Genomic DNA, 17,881 nt, shown 5'->3' on the forward strand with positions numbered 1-17,881 from the left:
CTTCCACTGGTAGTTTAACTGCAAATAGAAACATTGAAAAGACACCCAGAATTTGGAGGCAGATTTATTTAAGTCAACGGGCATTGATTGGGACCATTCCCAAAATATCAAGCCCTGATCTCTGGTGGTCTGGGGCTTAGATGAGAAACGCAAGCAGGAAGTACTGAGGCAGAATGGCTTGTCAATTGGGGATTGCTTCTTTCTATATGCATCATAGGGACTAGCTATGCATCACAGTGACCAGCTGTTTCTAAGAAACAAAAGGAACTGTAACTAGAACTATTATCAGGGCAACTAACAAACTGAAGTATACTGGCTAGGGAGGGGGCATCTTCTGCTACAATAGTAGGTATGGTTTGTTTTCCTATCCTTTTTTTTTTTGGTATGGGGATCAAACTCATGACCTCGCGCTTGCCAGGCAGGCACTTAAGCCACTGAGCTAAACCTCCATTTCCTATCCTTTCTTATAAGGCACAGTTGACATCTTTTTGTTTTCCTGTTGCTGTAGTAGGTCTTTGAGATGCTGTACCAGTCTGTTCACCTATCAGCTCACCAGTGTGCTCCACAATTTTTTTGTATAGTTTCCTGGGTAGAGACATTTATTTTTTCACTGGTATAAATGATCTCTTACAAGTTCCAGTCTCTCTCTCTTTCTTTCTTTTTTCTTCCTTTTTATTTTTTAATCGGTAGGAGGGATCAAACTCACGAATGCGCACTTGCAAGGCAGGCGCTTATGCCTCTGAGCTAAATCCCCAGCCCCTCTTTCTTTCTTTCTTGGTATTGGTATTTATTGGAGACTGAACTCAGAGTCTTATGCTTGCCAGGCAGGCGCTTGCACTGCTGTGCTAAATCCCAGGCCCTAGTCCAAATCTTGTAAGAAAATTTCTCAATGATATTTTGCAGTTATTTTCCTTGTAAACTATTTATGCCATACCTGTTTAAGATCGAATAAAACAACTATTGGTTCAATGCTTTGTGTTTCAAGTGACATAAATGCTGCATAACTCATCAACATCTCCTCCACCTTTGGTTTTGCTTCCCAGACCAGAGTGTACTTTCATTTTTGCTCTTTTAATCTTTTCCACGTTTGTTTGATCCAAGTTTACTCTACAGAGCCAGTTTCTCCCTTATCCCTTTACTCTTCACTTTTCTTTCTTTTTTTCCCCCCAATTGTTAGATCCCCCTGTCTGAGAGACGGTACGATCATCATGACAACAGTTCAAAACTTTGCCCTGATAATGCATACCTCCTTCTTCCCAGAAGCCTCTATGGCTTCTCCCTCCCAAAAGTCTGTGCCAAAGCTCATGTGTGTAAAGATTTGCCCAATCCCCTGCACTCTCATGAAATAAATCAGCTCATATCAGTCCCCAGAGCCCCACTACCATCAGAGCTTATATCAGGCAGAACCCACCCTTTATCTACTGAGAGCCACCACAGCCTTCTTGTGGTGACTCCCTCTGGGCCCCCATCTTTAAACTCTTCTTACCTAGTTGTCTCCTTTTTTTTTTTTTTTTTGCCATACTGGAGGTCTAACTCACAATATCGTGCTCCCTACGCAGGCACTTATGCCACTGAGCTAAATCCCCAGCCCTTATATTCTGTGCTGCTCGAGATTGAGTACAAACTTTCCATTCAATCACCAATAAAGGTCTTTTATTGTCTCATTAAAATATCACAGATTGGTTTTATAATCCAGAAGCTTGTGTCTGTGGCTGGATAACTGGGGGGATAACTGTTCCCTTTTCAGAAACATAGATAGCATCCAAAACTTTCTGATATCTTTGTTTTAGATTGTTGTGGCTTGCTGAATCAAAGCAGCTGAATTTGAAACAAGTTCAGTGTCATTTCCGTCAAGGATTACTTCATGCTTCTGGGCTTAAGATACTGAGCAAGTAACACCTGCCCTCATAACGAACCCAGCGAATGTATATTTTATCCAAGAAATTCCACTTTTCGACAAGAGACTCACTCTCCTGAATAACAACATTGATGGGGAAATGAGCATACACAGGCTTCATCTTGTAACAGAAGCCCAGATTAACTTCCTTGATCATGTTCTGTACATGACTACAGATTGTGCAAATGGTAAACAGTTCTGTTCTGTTTCCCCACCATTTGTCAACCTGGAGCCTCTTTCTTTCCGAGAAGACTGAGTTCTATATTGATGTGGCTGAAGTCACTCTGCAAGTTTCCTCGGGGACCCTTTACAATATTGTGCATCCTTTCAGAGTGATGTTGACATTTTCTGTAATGTCAACAGCCTGATTACTGAGAATGGTGTTCATTCTTGCAGGAGATGCAACAAAAAGCTACCCCTTTTCAAATGGATTTTGGCACCATTTTGTTTTGTCTCATTCAATTCTTTGTTTGAGGCAAGAAGGACCTGGAATGCATTTAAAGTGAGCCATTTCTAAAGAAACTACCTGTTGACAATCTTGTACAGCTGCTCTGCCTCATGTATTTTTTTTTTTTTTTTCATGCTCTTGAAGCTGGCTTGTCCTTGTTTAATTGAAAATATTCTCGGGGCTGGGGATTTAGCTCGGCGGCATAAGCGCCTGCCTTGCAAGCAGGCAGTCGTGAGTTCGATCCCTGGTACCGATGAAAAAAAAAAAAAAGAAAATATTCTCCTAGGAGCAGAATTACTCCATGCTCTTTGGCTTCCCTGACCTAAGGGCCTGGAAAAAGGTCAGGCATTGCCTGGGGTGAACCCAGTCTCTCTCCCTAGGCTTCCAGCCGGTGTTAGAAGTTGAGAAACTGTGGGTCAGGGAGCAGTATGGCAGCCTGTAGCAGAGCACTTAACTCTTTGAAGCCCCACTCAGCCCACAGTCTAGTGTCAGAAGCAGAGATTCGGCTACTGATTGATGCCATCAGGCATGACTCAGCCTTTTCTAAGGGATTTTTATATCTGACAAAGGACTTGCTGTGAAGCACTTGACGATTACTCAGACTGGTGACATAAGCTAATGATAATAACCTCCACTGCACTATTTTCCTTTTTTTTTCTTTTTGGGTTTTGTTTTTTGAGACAGAGGCTTACTATGTAGTTCAGGCCAGCCTTGAACTCACTTTGTAGCCCAGGCTAGCTTCAAACTCACAGCAATCCTCTTGCCTCAGCTTCCCAAGTGCTGGGATCACAGGCATGTGCTGCCACACCCAGCCTCCTCTGCATTGTTTTATATGTCTGCCACAATCTAAACCCAAATTATCTCACAGCAACTCTTCTCTCAATCAGTTTATTACCATTTTCTTTTTTTTGGTACCAGGAATTGTATTCAGGGCTTTGCGATTGCTAGGCATGTGTTTTAGTACAGAGCTGCGTTCCCAACTCAGTACATTCCCATTTGATGTGTATGTCTGGGGCAGAGCAGGGGATGCACTGGGTACTTCCTATCACCCCTATCTTAAACATGGGGTGGTAGTCACCTATACTTCTAGCCGCTTGGGGTGGGGGGCAGGAAATTAGAGGACAGCCTGCACAACTTAGTGAGACTGTTACAGTAGAACAGGCCAACAATAACCCAGGCTCTTGGTTCCAACGAGAAAAGAATTACCAAGTGTACACCCAATAATAAGTTAAGAAACAGCTACATTTTGGGGGGGGATAGTTGACTCAGGGCCTCACTATGGCGTCCAGGCTGACCTTGACTTTGAACTTACTATGTAGCCTAGGCTGGCTTTAAACTCACAGTGATCCTCCTGCTGCAGCTGCTCGAATAGTGGGATCACAGGTATGAGCCACCATCCCTGGCAGCAGCTACATTTATTGAAGATCATGTGAACTTGTAAGATAAGACACAAAAAGAAGCAGGTACCTGAGTGACAGAAAAGCACTGGACATAGGTCTAAATACACAAAAGTAACAATAGCAAGAAAAAGCCAGAATTTAGGCTTTGGAATTTAAAGGCCAGGATCTCTGTCTTAGGTGCCTCCCACTGAATCTCTAGGTGTGATTGACAGGGTGCTGAGTCATCTCAGAGGCTCTCAATACACATGCTTGTCCCAGAATTCACTCTGATGTTAATTAATGACATGCAGTATATATTTATGAACCTATAATGAGGTAGAACTAGAGTGAAGGCCACCATGTGGAAAAAAGTAGTCTTTTCTGCTAAAGGAAATAATTGTAATAATTCCATTTTAGGCCAGTGGGCCCACAAAGTACTTCTTTTTTTATTATTTATTTATTGTTTTGGTATGAGGAATTGAATTTAGGAACTTGCACTTGCCAGGCAGGCACTTATGCCACTGAGCTATATCCCTGGTCCAATGACTTCATTTTATATGAAGTCATTTTTTTTTTTTTTTGTAAAATGTACAGGTACTAATTTCACCATTTCTCAAGAAACTTAAAATAAAGGGCTACGTGCCTGTCTGCCTGCCATAAAAGGAGTACTTTGTCTATAACAAAGGTCTTTCTAGTTCACAGAATTCTCTTCACCTACATCCTCATTATACTAGCCAATCAGGCTAGATTATGAGGCCATGTTCCTACCAGTGGAATGGGGCACATTGAGGACAGTGCCCAACAGGGATGAAATATCATTGAATACACAGCTAGGCTTGTATAAAGAGCCTGTCCTGGTCCTCTTCTTGGTTCGGGAAGTTTATATTCGTAATCCCATGGAAAAATTCTTGGAACTCCAAGAAGTTAATTCTAATCTATCACTTTCAGTGCAACACACAGGCATATTTATAGGTATGACGAGCCAAGGGATCCTAAGTCTGGCCAGGATGAAGGTTCACTGGAACAAAGGCCTCAACCAAAAGCACAACCTGGATTTTATTAACTTGTGAAGCAGGGAGTGGCTTAAAGTTTATGAGTGACTGTGAGAAAGGGAAGTATGTGACTGCTATGAGCTGAGCTAGATAGGTGACCTGAGATCACAGGTACAATATGCAGAGAAAAGGCTGTGCAACACAGCCCCATTTACATTGCTTAGAGCCAATGGAAGGGATAAAGAAATGGCCTAGCCAGCTCTGTACATATCAGTACCTGGAGATAAGGCCAGGGTTAGCCAAAATGGAGACAATTGCTGTTTATTCAAGGAGAGTCATCCAGGTAGTCCTCCATAGGCTTGCTCTTTGCTGATTTTTGTCTGGCAGCACACCCTTTGTAGAAGTAAAATTTGCCTTTCTGAAAAACTTTTTCAAAGGCTGGTTTCTTTTGCACAACTGATGACACCAGAAAATTCATCCTCAGCAACCAGAAGGCCATGCAGTGTTGTTGAACCTAAGGCATGGTGCTTCAGAGGGCTGTTTGTGTGACTGAAAACTCTAAAGGTCTGCCATCACTCAGAGGAGACTCAACAGGCATGTGCTCTCACCTAGAGCATCAGAGATCTGCGTTTTTTTTTTTTTTTTTTTTTTTTTCTTTTTCCTTTTTATCGGTACCGGGGATGGAACTCACAACTGCCTGCTTTACAAGGCAGGTGCTTATGCCACTGAGCTAAATCCCCAGCCCCAGATCTGTGTTTTGTTATTTTATTTTCTTAGGACAATGGAAGCAGGAAAAACCATAGGGTATTGTTCTAGAATTAAATGGAGGGAAGAGAATGACTCCTTCAGCTCCATTGTTTCTAACAGTACTAAGACTTGTCTCAAAACATAAAAACAAAAAATACTGGGAATATGAAGGCCTCAAGTTAAAAAAAAAGACATTTTTAAAATTTGATTTTCAAAGCCAGTAATATATACTGGATTTATACCTCTTGATGAAAAACTTAAGTTGTAAAGTCCTGAGGCTATAGCTCAGTAGTATAGCACCTGTCTGGCAAGCACAAAGTCCGGAGTTTAATTCCCAGCACCAAAAATAAGATAAGATAAAATAAAATAAAAACAAAAAACTGAAGTGATATAAATATGGCAACAAAGAACCTATGTAATTCTACTGTTTTCTTTTCTTTTTTTTTTTTTTTTTTGTCTTTTTCATTTTTATTGGTACCAGGGATCAAACTCATGACCGCCTGCTTGCAAGGCAGGTACTTATGCCACTGAGCTAAATCCCCAGCCCCCTATGTCATTCTAGTACATAAACTTTCCTTGCTTTTTTTTTCTTTTTTGTTACTTATTGTACCCCCAAAACAAGGCCCTAAGATGTTATTTAAAAAAAAAAAAACAAAAAAAACGGGCAAGACGTCTTTTTTTTTTTAAAGAAAAGAAAAAGGCACCAGCGATACAGTGCAAATGGGGTTTGCAAAGCTGTGCAACTGGGTTAGAATTTTAACAGATTTTTATAGCGGTTAAACCGCAAAATAAGGAGTGATATGAAGCCAGCAAGAATGCAGAAGGCCTTTGTTCCCTTTGCTTGGGTCAGAGGCCTTTCCCAGTTGGTGGTTACCTCTTTCTTTTCTTAATTTACTGCCCTTGGTCTACTAATTCCAGGAACATTTGTTTCTCATAAAGGGAACAAAGGTTGACACAGGAAACAGCTTACTAGGGTGACGAAGCATACAGAACAGTATGATGACGCATCAGTTAATCTATAACTGTGTGCTTGGTGCTCCAGTCAATCTTTTTAACTTTGCATTTTAGTTTTTTAGCATTTTAGTACAACAGTACTGAGAACTGAACTCAGGACCTTGTGTTTGCCAGGCAGGTGCTTATGCTGCTGAGCAGTATGTCTAGCCCCCCACTTTTTTTTTGTTTTTTTGTTTTGAGATAGGGTCACTGACCTTGACCTCAATAGCCCTGGCCTAGAATTTTCAGTGATCCTCCTGCCTTGGCCTTCTGAATACTGGGATATAATAGTGTAGGACCATGTCTGGCCATATTGTTCCTGCTTTTGAATGCCACACACTTATTCTAGAATATGAAGAAATATTTGAGGGGCAGGGTTATGGTTGGATATACTATGTCAATTTGAGAAGTTTAGAAATTTAAGAGAGTCAGCAGGCAGCAGAGATCTTCACTTTGTAAATATCCTCATCCCATGCAAGAGGGAGGCACAGGGATTTTGCAAGTGCTACATCTGCCCTGGGGCGGGGGGCGGTGGTAGGGGTGGCCTGCATACAATACAAGGGAGAAAAAGAGACTTGCTCTTCCCCCACTTTTGCTCTGGCTGCTTTTGCTGGCTGCTGCCTTGAAGTGTTGTCCTAGTGTCATGCCACCCTGCCTTGGAGCCAGCTGATTATGGACTGAAACCTCCACAAACAGTGAGCTAAATAAAGCTTTCTTTCTTTCATTTTGGATGTCAGGTATTTTGTCCCAACAATGAGAGAAAAGTAACCAAGATAGAGTGGGAGGCATATCTCATTGGTAGAGCACATACTGAGTATACACAAAGCTGTGCTTTCAATACCAGGCATCAGAAAAGAAAAAAAAAAAAAAAATAATATTTTATACTTAAAAAAATAAAAACCCAACATGGTGGCATACAACTGTAATTCCAGAATTTGGAAGGCAGAGGTAGGCAAATTATTACAAATTCAAGATCAGCCTGAGGTATATAGTAAGTTCAAGGCCAACCTGGGGAACATGGCAAGACCCTGTCTCAAAATAAATAAATATCCCATGAAACAGGCTCCACCATGGTTATGGGTAAGACCCTCAGCCAGAAGAGGAAACCATGGCTTCCTGTGAAGCAAGCTCTGCCTTGCTAATCAGAGAGAGCCTAGCAAAAGAGAAGCCATGCCTTCCTATGAACCAGCTGGTGGGCCAGTTGAAAAACCAGAAGAGGGTCCCCCCACCAAGCTGATTTGGAGGACTCAGGATGAGATGATAGCAACTGAGAGAAAGGGAATAGCTTGATGCTTATATTGTTTGGTTGACTCTGCAGGCCTGGGGCTGGTGTCTGGGCATCTACTTAGAAGATGGCAGTGTGCATTGTGTCAGCTGTGGGGATTAACCTCCTGTGTTGTTTGAAGTCCGATGTTTTGTTCCATTTTACTGTGTTGTTTTATTTCGTTAGATTCCTACTCTCCACCCCCATCACAGCACAATCCTCATGGCAAGGGTTCAAAACTGTGCCCTGATAATGCATATCTCCTTCTTCCCAGAAGCCCCTATGGCTTCTCCCTCCCAAAAGTCTGTGCCAAAACTCAGGCATGTAAAGGTTTACCCAATCCCCTGCACTCTCATCAAATCAGCTCACATCAGTCCCCTGGGCCCTACCCCCATCAGAACCTATATCAGGCAGAACCTGCCCTTCTTCTGCTGAGAGCCATCACAGCCTTCTTTGTGATGACTCTCTCTGTGCCCCCTCCCATTAAACTCTTTTCTTACCTAGTTGTCCCCTCTTTTAATATTCTGCACTGCTCTAGATTGAGTACAAACTTTTACTCAATCAATTCCTGCCTCTGGTAACCTGAGCAACTATTTTAAAGATAACAATGGGCAGTATTGTTCTCGTTATTTTGTTTTGTCCCCATTTTTTTGTTTGTTTTGTTTGTTATGTTTTGATTGCTTTTATTCTGTTTTGTTTTGATTTTGCTAGGTCCGATGGTATGGACAACTACTGTGAAAATAGTAAGATATATTATGGTAGCTATTGTTGATTTCCTGTTTGGAAGTTCTATACCACTCTCACTGCTTTGTTTTGTTTCTAATTCTTTTTTTTTTTTTTGTACCGGGGATCAATCTCAGAACCTGTGCTTGCCAGGCAGGTGCTTAAGTCACTGAGCTAAATCCCCAGCCCACTGCTTTGTTTTGTTCTGTTTTGTTGGGTTTTATTCTCTGTAAAATAAAAATACATAAATATTTAAAAATGAAATTATAAAAATTTTTCTTTGAAAAAAAAATTTTTGAGACAAGGTCTCTCTTTGTGTAGTACAAGCTGACCTTGAACTCACTGTGTAGCCCAGGCTGGCCTGGAATTCATGGTGATCCTCCTGCCTTAGCTTCCTGAGTGCTGGGATTCTAGGCATGTGCCTGGTTTACATATCACATTTTGATCCTTTTTATTTCCACTTTCCCTAGCCTGTCTCCTGTCTACTCCTATCCCCAGATTCTCTTTCTGTCCCCACAAAGTCTGTCTGTTTCCTTTTGTTTTGTTGAGACAAGGTCTCACTTTATAGTTCAAACTGCGCTTGAGTAGACTATGTAGCACAAACTGGTGTCAAACTCTCTCACCCTCTGCCTTAGGTGTGTGCCCCTATCATGTATCTTTTACTTTGGTCTTTAAATTATACTTTGGGTTTCTCACATAAGAGAACAATATTTAGCCTTCTGTGTCTGATTATATTTTTGTACTTCCTATATATTTTCTTTCCTTCTGCCCAAAGTAGTCCCCCAAAGCAGTGTCTGCCCTTCTTTTGTACCTGTGACATAGCCATGTTACCTTCTCCTCTTTTGATAGACTTTTATTTATTTATTTGGTCTTTGGAATCAAACTCATAACCTTGTGCTTGCCAGGCAGGTACTTTTTTTTTTTTTTTTGGCCTTTTTTCAGGCAGGATTTTACTATGTGGTTTAGGCTGGCCTTGAACTCAGTTTGTAGTATAGGCTGGCCTTGAACTCACAGCAGTCCTCGTGCCTCAGCCTGTGAGTGCTGGGATTACAGGCGAGCGCCTCTGTGCCTGGGTTTGATGGATTTTGAGATTGTCAAAATGTTCACAATAAATGTGCAATAAAGAACAAAATTGCAATTTTGTTTAAAAATCTCAATCAGCTTTATTTTCATTGTTTTGTTTTGTTTCGAGATAGGGTCTTGCTATACAGTTTAGGCTGGCCTTGAATTTACTGTGTAGTCCAAGCTGGCCTCAATCTCAAAGTGATCCTCCTGCCTCAGCCTTCTGAGTGCTAGGATTATAGGCATGTACCACCACAACAGCAGTTGGCTTCATTTTTAATTCTAACATCTACTAACACTTGATTTCTTTCCTTTTTTTTTTTTTTTTTTTTTTTTTTAGTATTTATTGGTAGAAATAGATCTTCAACGCATACTTTGTGTTCAGATAAATTCTACATTCTCTTAAGGTTTTCTCTTGCACGTTATTTGGCATTAATTGGTCTCCAAACACTTGATTTCATAAACTGGAGTCAGGGGGGCATGGTGTTTCATGCCAGCACTTGGGAGCTGAGGCAAGATGATCGAAGGAAGTTCAAGGCCGTCCTGAACTATGTAGTAAGAAATTGCTGCAAGCAAAACAAGAGTAAGTGAGGTGAGAGGAAAAGGATAATTTTTCTCATAAGGTGAGAGGAAAACTTTTGTTTGGTAGTGGGAACTGAACTTAGGAACCTGGGCTTGCCAGGCAGGCACTGTGCCACTGAGCTATACCTCTGACTTGAAAAGGGTAGTTTTATAGACAGTAAAGTACTCAAGAAAGCAGTGTGTGTGCGGAGGAGGCCTGGTATGGTGGTGCAGGCCTGTAATTGCAGTTACATAAGAGGCTGAAGCCAGTTTGGGCAATTTAATGAGAACTTTTCTTTTCTTTCTTTCTTTTTTTGTCTTTTTCCTTTTTATCGGTACCGGGGATTGCGAACTCACGAACGACTGCTAGCAAAGCAGGTGCTTATGTCGCTGAGCTAAATCCCCAGCCCAAGAACTTTTTTTTGGTACTAGGAATCAAACTGAGGACTTCTTTCTTGCCAGCCAGGTGCTGTACCGCTGAACTATATCCTTAACCCTTTAGTGAGAACTTGTCTAAAAAGAAAAAAATCAAAAGGCTGGAGATACAGCTGTATATAAGGCTGAGTTTAATTCCTGATACTGTGAAAAACAGAAAAAGGAAGACTGGTCATTTTGAAGTTACTTTCCATGTAAGGCAGGGACAGGGAGGCAAAAACAATAGAAAAAACTGCTTAACTTCAGGTTATATTTTATGTAAAGATTAAAGCAGAGGGAACTTCATTATCCTGACAACTGAAACTGCCCTGTTTGAGAAATTTGGCTATCTCTCTAAACCAGTTTTCTTGGAAATTTAGATAATTTAGATAACTTAATTTTAGCTCAGTGATATGAAATTTTGGCCTGAGTGATTCTTAGCCTGGCTCAGTAGCCTAATTTATTGGGGTTTAGTACAGGAGCTTAGTCCAAAACAATGGTCTTGGGTCTTGGGTAATTTTTATTTTACAGGAGGTTTTTGGTTTTTTTTGAGACAGATTCACTAAGTTGCCTAGAATGGTCTGGAACTTGAGATCCTCCTGCCTCAGCCTTCTGAATAGCTGTGACTACAGTTATGTGCCACTAAGTCTAACAAGGAATGTCCTTTTATGTATTAGAGTGATCTTCCTGTGTGTGCCTCTTTGGAGTCTTGTAGGCATTCTTCTAGTATAGCTACCCCAAAATGGAGTTGCTGGATCAGTGTGTCCCTACATTAAATTTCACCAGATGTTGCCAAATTGTATCCTCTTAACCAGTAAACTTCCATAAGCACTATTTCACACACCTCTGCCAACACTGGGTATGACCAGTCATTTGATATGTCCAATAATATTAGCTAATTTTGACTAGAACACAGAAGGCAGGTGGAGCCCAGTGCAGCCTATAAGCGGTATGGTCTGGCCTGGTGGTTGGGGGTATATTTTCAGAGTAGTACAAGGATGGGGACAACTAGGGAGCCATGAAAGGGCTTTAAGGAAATGATCACACTTAGGCTGGGGTCTCACTAGGCAGTTCAGGCTGGCCTTGAAGTCACAGTGATTCTCCTGCCTCATCCTCCTGAGTGCTGAGATGACAGGCACGTACCACCTAACCAGGACTTAAACTTGGCCCTTTAAAACATCCTTCTGAGCTGGGGAAGGTGGCATACAACTATGTTCCCAGCACTTTGGGAAGTAAGGCAGGAAGATTACAGGTTCAAGCCCAGCTTGGGCAACTTATTAAGATCATGTTCAAAATAAAACATTTTACCTTATTTTATTTATTTATTTGTCTTTTTTGAGACAGGGTCTCGCTATGCAGTTCAGGCTGGCCTTGAGCTCACTTTGTAGCACAGGCTGGTCTCGAACTCACAACAATCCTCCTGCCTCAGCCTCCTGAGTGCTGGGATTACAGGCGTAAGCCACCACTCCCGGCCTTCAAAATAAAACATTTTATTTTTATTTTTTTTTGTCTTTTTCGTAGGGGCCTGGGGATTTAGCTCAGTGGCATAAGCGCCTGCCTTGCAAGCAGGCAGTCGTGAGTTCGATCCCTGGTACCGATAAAAACGAAAAAGACAAAAAAAAATTTTTTTTAAAAAAAGGCTGGGATCTCATCTCAGCAGTAGTAGAAAAAAAAAAAAGGCTGGGAAGAGGGGAAAGGAAAAGAAAAAATAAAAAAATAAAAAAATGAGAAAAAAATGGAAACAGAATGAGGGGAAGAAGAGTTGAAGGGAAGGGAAGGGAATAAGAAAAAAAAAAGAATTTCTATCATATAGAGGTACAAAGTCCCTATAATGAACGTGATCATTAGATATACCTAGAATGGACCAATAAAAATCATTTTCTTTGGGCGGGGGAAGCTGGGAAATGTAGCTCAATGTGAGGACTCTGGGCTTAATCCTTATTATCGCAAAACCGAACCAAACCACTTTAGGCATGGTGGTGCATACTCTTAGGCTGACGCTTGAAGATCTGTGTTATCTTCAAATCTGTGCTACTTAGCGAGTTCGACGCCTGCCTGAGCTACCCAGTGAGGCTCAAAATCAAACGAAAATTAAACAACAACGTGCACAAAAAGCACGTCGTCCGGAGGCGTTTGCTCTCATTAATGCTAACAATCATTCTGAAGCACCTCAATTCCACTAGCCTCGCAGCTCAGACCAACACATCCCGCGATCTTGAAAAAAAACCGACCAAAAGAGCCTGGCCTCTGGGGGCGTGTCCCACTCAGGGCCCGCCCCCTCGCGTCTGCACGTCGCGCCGTCCTCGCGCTCGCCGTTTGGCTGCTGCGACTGCGGAGGCTGAGGGAGTAGCTGACTGGCGAGCTCACTAGCTGACTGACTGGCAGACCGGTGGCGGGTGAGTGTCTTGTGACCTTTGCGGCGTCCCCGATGGCTCCTCGGCCCTCGGAGGGTCCTGGCCCAGCTTGAACCTCGCGAGCTCGATTAGTCCGGGCCTCTGCGTCCCCGCGGTACCCTGAAGAGATCTGCGGGCAGAGGCCGGCCGGAAGCGGGGTGAGGCTGGGGAGAGGGTGACGGAGGGGACCGGGACGGACGTGGAGGTGTCAGATGAAGGCAAAGCCCCCGATGCTGCTCTTTGAGAGGCGTTTCAGTAGGTTCCGGACGGCCCAAGCGGCTCCTAGGCTGTCCCCTGGGACCCAGCCCTTCCCTGTGTCTGGAAGAACACCTTGGCGAGGTGACCCCCGGGCCGCAGCTGGTGGACAAGTCCACCTACCTGGGCTCCGTGGGACCTTGAGATGGCCTCTGCGTTGGAGATGGAGGCTGGCGTGGCAGCCTCAGGGGCTGTTGGCTTTGGCAGTTCTTGACCATCTCTGTCGTGACTCACTTCTGCGGGAAGTGCCATTTGGATCACGGTAGAGGCTTCGCGAGTGACCTCTGGTATGCCTTGGTGTAGAGTATGGGACTGGGAGGGATCAGGTGCAGGTGCAGCCGGTTAGTCAGCACCAGAAGTTCGCCTGTCGTGTCCTAAGCTCTAGATTTCCTAATTGCCCTGTAAAAGCTACCAGGACCGCCTTGCCTAGTGTTGGCATAGGGCCTATCTGTATCATGGCATTTAAATTGATTCTGAAGGACCAGTTGTTGTGGTTGTGGCTGTTCATCCTTATTGGCTATGAGGCGCTGTGAAACAAAGGAGTTAGTATGTGATTGAAGATCCTCTTGCTCTCAGGCCCTTCCAAAATCTTGTGAGTTGGTAGTTTTTCCTCTTGTAAAATGCAGTCACCGAGAGACTCACAAAATAACTTGAGCTACATCTCAAAAAGGTGGCACAGATGATCTTGAACCTGAGTGGTCAGTCTCTATATTTTGTGCTCTTTATTTAATGGAATTGTAGAGATTGGAAATGGATTATGTTGTGTAAATGATCTTCCTTCTCTTAAACTGTCCTGTCAACTTAAAAGGAAATGAATTTACTGGTTTTGAATTTCTAGTATGTGCTTGTCAACCAGTATGGGCTTTTTTCCTCCCTTAAGTACTAGGCAAGCATTGTACCTCTGAAGTACATTGCCAACTCTTTTTATTTTGAGACCATCTCCTTAAATTGCCTAGGCTGGGCTAGATCCTGGAATTCTCAGCCTCTTCAATAACTGAAATTTATAGGCTTATACCACCACTCTCTGTTCAGGGTGTGATATTTGTGTGTGTGTGTGTGTGTGTGTGTGTGTGTGTGTGTGTGTGTGTAGGTGATGAATACGTGCTGTGGATCCAACCCAAGGCTTCCTACATACTGAATACTCCACCACTCTACCACTGAGTTAAGACCTCAGTCCTAAGCAGTGTATTTTGATTATACTTTTATTTTCTCTTCTCTTCTCTTTCTCTCTTTTTGTCTGTCTGCCTTTCTGTTTTGTTTTTTGGGACAGAGTCCATGTAGCCCAGTCTGGCCTTGAACTTGGGATAATCCTCTTACCTCAACCTCCCAAGTACTAGGACTACAAATGTGGGGCACCATGCCTGACTTGATTACAGTTTTCTGATTAATTTCTTCAGTTTATTTGGGAAGAAAGATGAGGAATGTGTTAGTAAGTCTGTGTTTATTTGTGACTTTTTGTTTTTGAAACAAGGGCTTGCTGTGTAGTTTAAGCTGGCCTTGAACTCACTACATAGCCCAGGCTGGTCTCAAACTTGGACAGTCTTGCTTCAGCCTCCCAGAGTTCTGTGATTACAAGTGTGCACCACCACACCCAGTTTTAGTTATTTTCAAGAAACATTACGAACTCTACAAAGAGGTGCACACTTGTAATCTCAGCTATTTAGCAGGCAAGCCTTCTAAATAGGGTGGCAAAGGCTGTGCAATTAGTGAGAAACTGTTTCAAAATTAAAAGGGTGAGGAAAGAGGCTAGGGATGTGGCTCCTTGGTAGAGTGCTTGCCTAGCATGCACAAGGCCCAGGGTTCAACTTCTACCCAGTACCACCGTAAAAAAGAAAAGAAATATCAAAAGATATAATTGCTTACAAGTAGTTCACAGTTCAGTAGGCATTTATGTTTCCTTGGTAAAATTGGTGATCATCGTCTTTTAAATTTTTTTGCTGGGCTGGGAATCAAACCTGGGCTTCATGTGTGCTGGCAGGTGCTTCACTGCAGAGCTGCACCCCAAATCCCATACTCACTGAAAATGGAAGAAATTTTAAAAAATACCACCTATGCCAGAACACAGGTAAGGATGTGGGAATTGGTGAATTTTAGAATTCACTTGCTCATTGAAAGAACTAATGCTACTGGGGATATGAAGAAGGAAATCCTGCAATTTCTCCATTGTTGGATTTGATTTCCTTTTTTGCTCTGCGTAGGCCAGTAAGTTGAGATAGTGTTGAGCTGGGATTACCAGAGTCTAGAGTGTGAGCTATTCCAGAAATGATAGTGCCAATGAGATGAGATACAGAAAATTTGTTGCTTGCCTTTAATTTGGCTCTCAACAACTTGAAAACTTGTAGAACTGGACAGCTACGCCAGTTTTTGGTTTTTTTTTTTTTTTGGTAGCTGATTTGCTTTACAGAGAAAGAAAATTAATACTCTACATTAAGATTAAGGTTGCATTGGGGCTGGGGATTTAGCTCAGCGGCATAAGCACCTGCCTTGTAAGCAGGCGGTCATGAGTTCGATCCCTGGTACCGATTAAAAAAAAAAAAAAAGACAAAAAAAAAAGATTAAGGTTGCATCAAAAACTGGAATATTTATTTTTCCAGGAGGCAGATAGATCTTTTTCTTTTTTCTTTTTTTTTTTAGTACTGGAGATTGAACCCACAACCTCACACTTAGCAGGCAAGTGCTTGAGCTGCTACGCTAAATCCCTAGCTAGATCTTTTAATTTTTATTAGTACATCTTTGCCATGTACTAATGATTCATTTATTGTGGGGAAGATCCTTTTTTTTTTCCAGTTTCTTGAGTTTCGTGTGTGCGCATTTGCATGTTTTGTTTTAGAGACAGGGTCTGGTTTTGTAGTACAGGCTGGCCTTGAACTCACCAGGTGGCCCAGGCTGGCCTTGAAAGTGCAGGGATGCTACTACCTCAGTCTCCCAAAGTGCTCGGATTACATGCATGTGCCTCCATGCCCAGGTTTCTTTTAGTTGTTTTTTCTCTTTTGAGACAGGGTCTTGCTCTTTAGCCTAGGCTGGCTTTGAACTGTCTAGGTGACCCTAGGCTAGCCTTGAACTTAGGATGATTCTCTTGTCTTAGCCTCTCAAATGCTGTGAGTATAGGCGTGTGGTACTGTTCTTGGCTGGGAAAGTTAATTTTTGTCACACAAACAGGTTTGTTTCCTTCCCAGGAGTATCATAGGCCTAGTTATTGTCATAGTTATTTGTAACTTTAAAAGGGCCCTGAGAAAGAATGGCATAAAAGACTGGTGCCTGGTATTTAGCTTGCCTGACTTTTTCTAAACATTCCCAGTTCTGTGCCTTTGTTTTGATAAGCTTTCTTAGTTTTAGAGTACTCTGGTTTCACTGCATTTTGTATTCAGTCCTACAGTTATCTGAGCTAGCTATTAAAGTACTTGTACTGTTGTGGGAAGGTATGTGCATGATTATAACAATTGGTATCATGATCCCATGATTTTATTATTATTGTTACTTTTTAGGTGTTATATGATTTTATTTAATCTATTTGACTAGCTTGCCTCATAAGTAGCTACAGTGATCAGATTTTTGTCTGCCAAACTCAGAACCTACGTTTTGAGCATACCGGTGTACTAAAGAACAAGATTTTTTTTTTGTACTGGGAATCAAACTAATGACCTCACACTTGCTAGGCATGCCATTGAACTTTATCCCCAGAACACAAGATATTTAAAATTAGAACTGTGCTGAAAAATCTAAAACGTAAGACTGTATCTTTAGTGCTGTTATGTGTACTACACAATTAGTATTTCTTTTTTTTTTTTTTTTTGGTCTTTTTCCTTTTTATCGGTACCGGGAATCGAATTCACGACTGCCTGCTTGCAAGGCAGGTGCTTATGCCGCTGAGCTAAATCCCCAGCCCCACAATTAGTATTTCTAAGGGCTGGGGATTTATCTCAGCGGTGTAAGTGCCTGCTTGGTAAGCGCAAGATCCTGAGTTTCATTCCCTGTACCAAACAAACAAAAAACAACAAAACAAAACAAACCTCAAAACAATTAGTATTCCTAGAAGGGTACACTTTGTTATGCTGTTTATCTTCGTTTTTCCACTTGTTACTCTGTTTAGATTGAAAGCTACTCAAAGTCCAAAACAGTATCTTAGTCTTCTTTGTAGCTAGAGACTATGAGTGTGTTTGTTGATCGTAATATGTAATGTCACCTGCCCAAGTGTGGCTATCACTTTCTATAGATACTTGATCTCTGTTCTTTCCAAAAAGACTGCTCTATGCTGTCGCAGAGGAACTGCTGTCACTTGGGACTATTTCCAGGGCAATGTCGAAGAAGGGAGGAGGAAGGAAAAAAATCAGTAAGAAAAACAATGTAGAGACTGGGAGAAGGGTCCAGGTGGTAAGTAGTATTTGAAGGCAGATGAAATAGGCAAACATAGTGAAGTGGGGTCTGGATACTCTTTCCACTTCTTTTGCCTGGAAAGACATTAAACCTTCATTCCCTTCACCCATCTTTTTATTTTTTGAGACAGCATCTCTCTATGTAATCCAAGCTAGTCTTGCATTTGCAATGTAGTTTAGGCTAACCTTGAACTTGTGATCCTCCTGTTTTAAACTGAATGCTGGGATTATAGGGATGTTGTAGTAGAACATCCTGTGTCTCTGTTTCACTTTCTCTCTCTCTCCCTCTCTCTTTCTCTCTTTCTTCCTCTCTCCTATTCCACTCACACCTATATACTTTGTAAGGTTTTGTTCTGACTGTTTTGACAAGGCAGGGAAGT

At 42.1% G+C, this 17,881-nt stretch overlaps 1 protein-coding gene and 1 pseudogene across 3 annotated transcripts in view; one reads left to right on the top strand and one right to left on the bottom strand.

Annotated features, from left to right (window-relative positions):
- Positions 1 to 1,516: 1,516 nt before the first annotated feature.
- On the bottom strand, positions 1,517 to 2,695 carry LOC100720100 (large ribosomal subunit protein uL6-like; annotated as a pseudogene).
- A 10,022-nt stretch (positions 2,696 to 12,717) lies between these two features.
- Hmox2 (heme oxygenase 2) overlaps positions 12,718 to 17,881 on the top strand; it is a 30,583-nt gene continuing 25,419 nt past the window's right edge. For 2 of the 3 annotated variants that reach the window (XM_003477721.5, XM_063226413.1), the window contains exon 1: positions 12,718 to 12,876. The gene's annotated coding sequence lies outside the window, so the exon portion shown is untranslated. Of the gene's footprint in view, positions 13,032 to 17,881 lie in introns of all 3 variants that reach the window. The other variant, XM_005007470.4, reaches the window with a different exon arrangement.

Source organism: Cavia porcellus, unplaced genomic scaffold (assembly GCF_034190915.1).
Source record: "Cavia porcellus strain 051 isolate PalLab524CR breed Dunkin Hartley unplaced genomic scaffold, mCavPor4.1 scaffold_16, whole genome shotgun sequence".
Taxonomy (NCBI): Eukaryota; Metazoa; Chordata; class Mammalia; order Rodentia; family Caviidae; genus Cavia; species Cavia porcellus.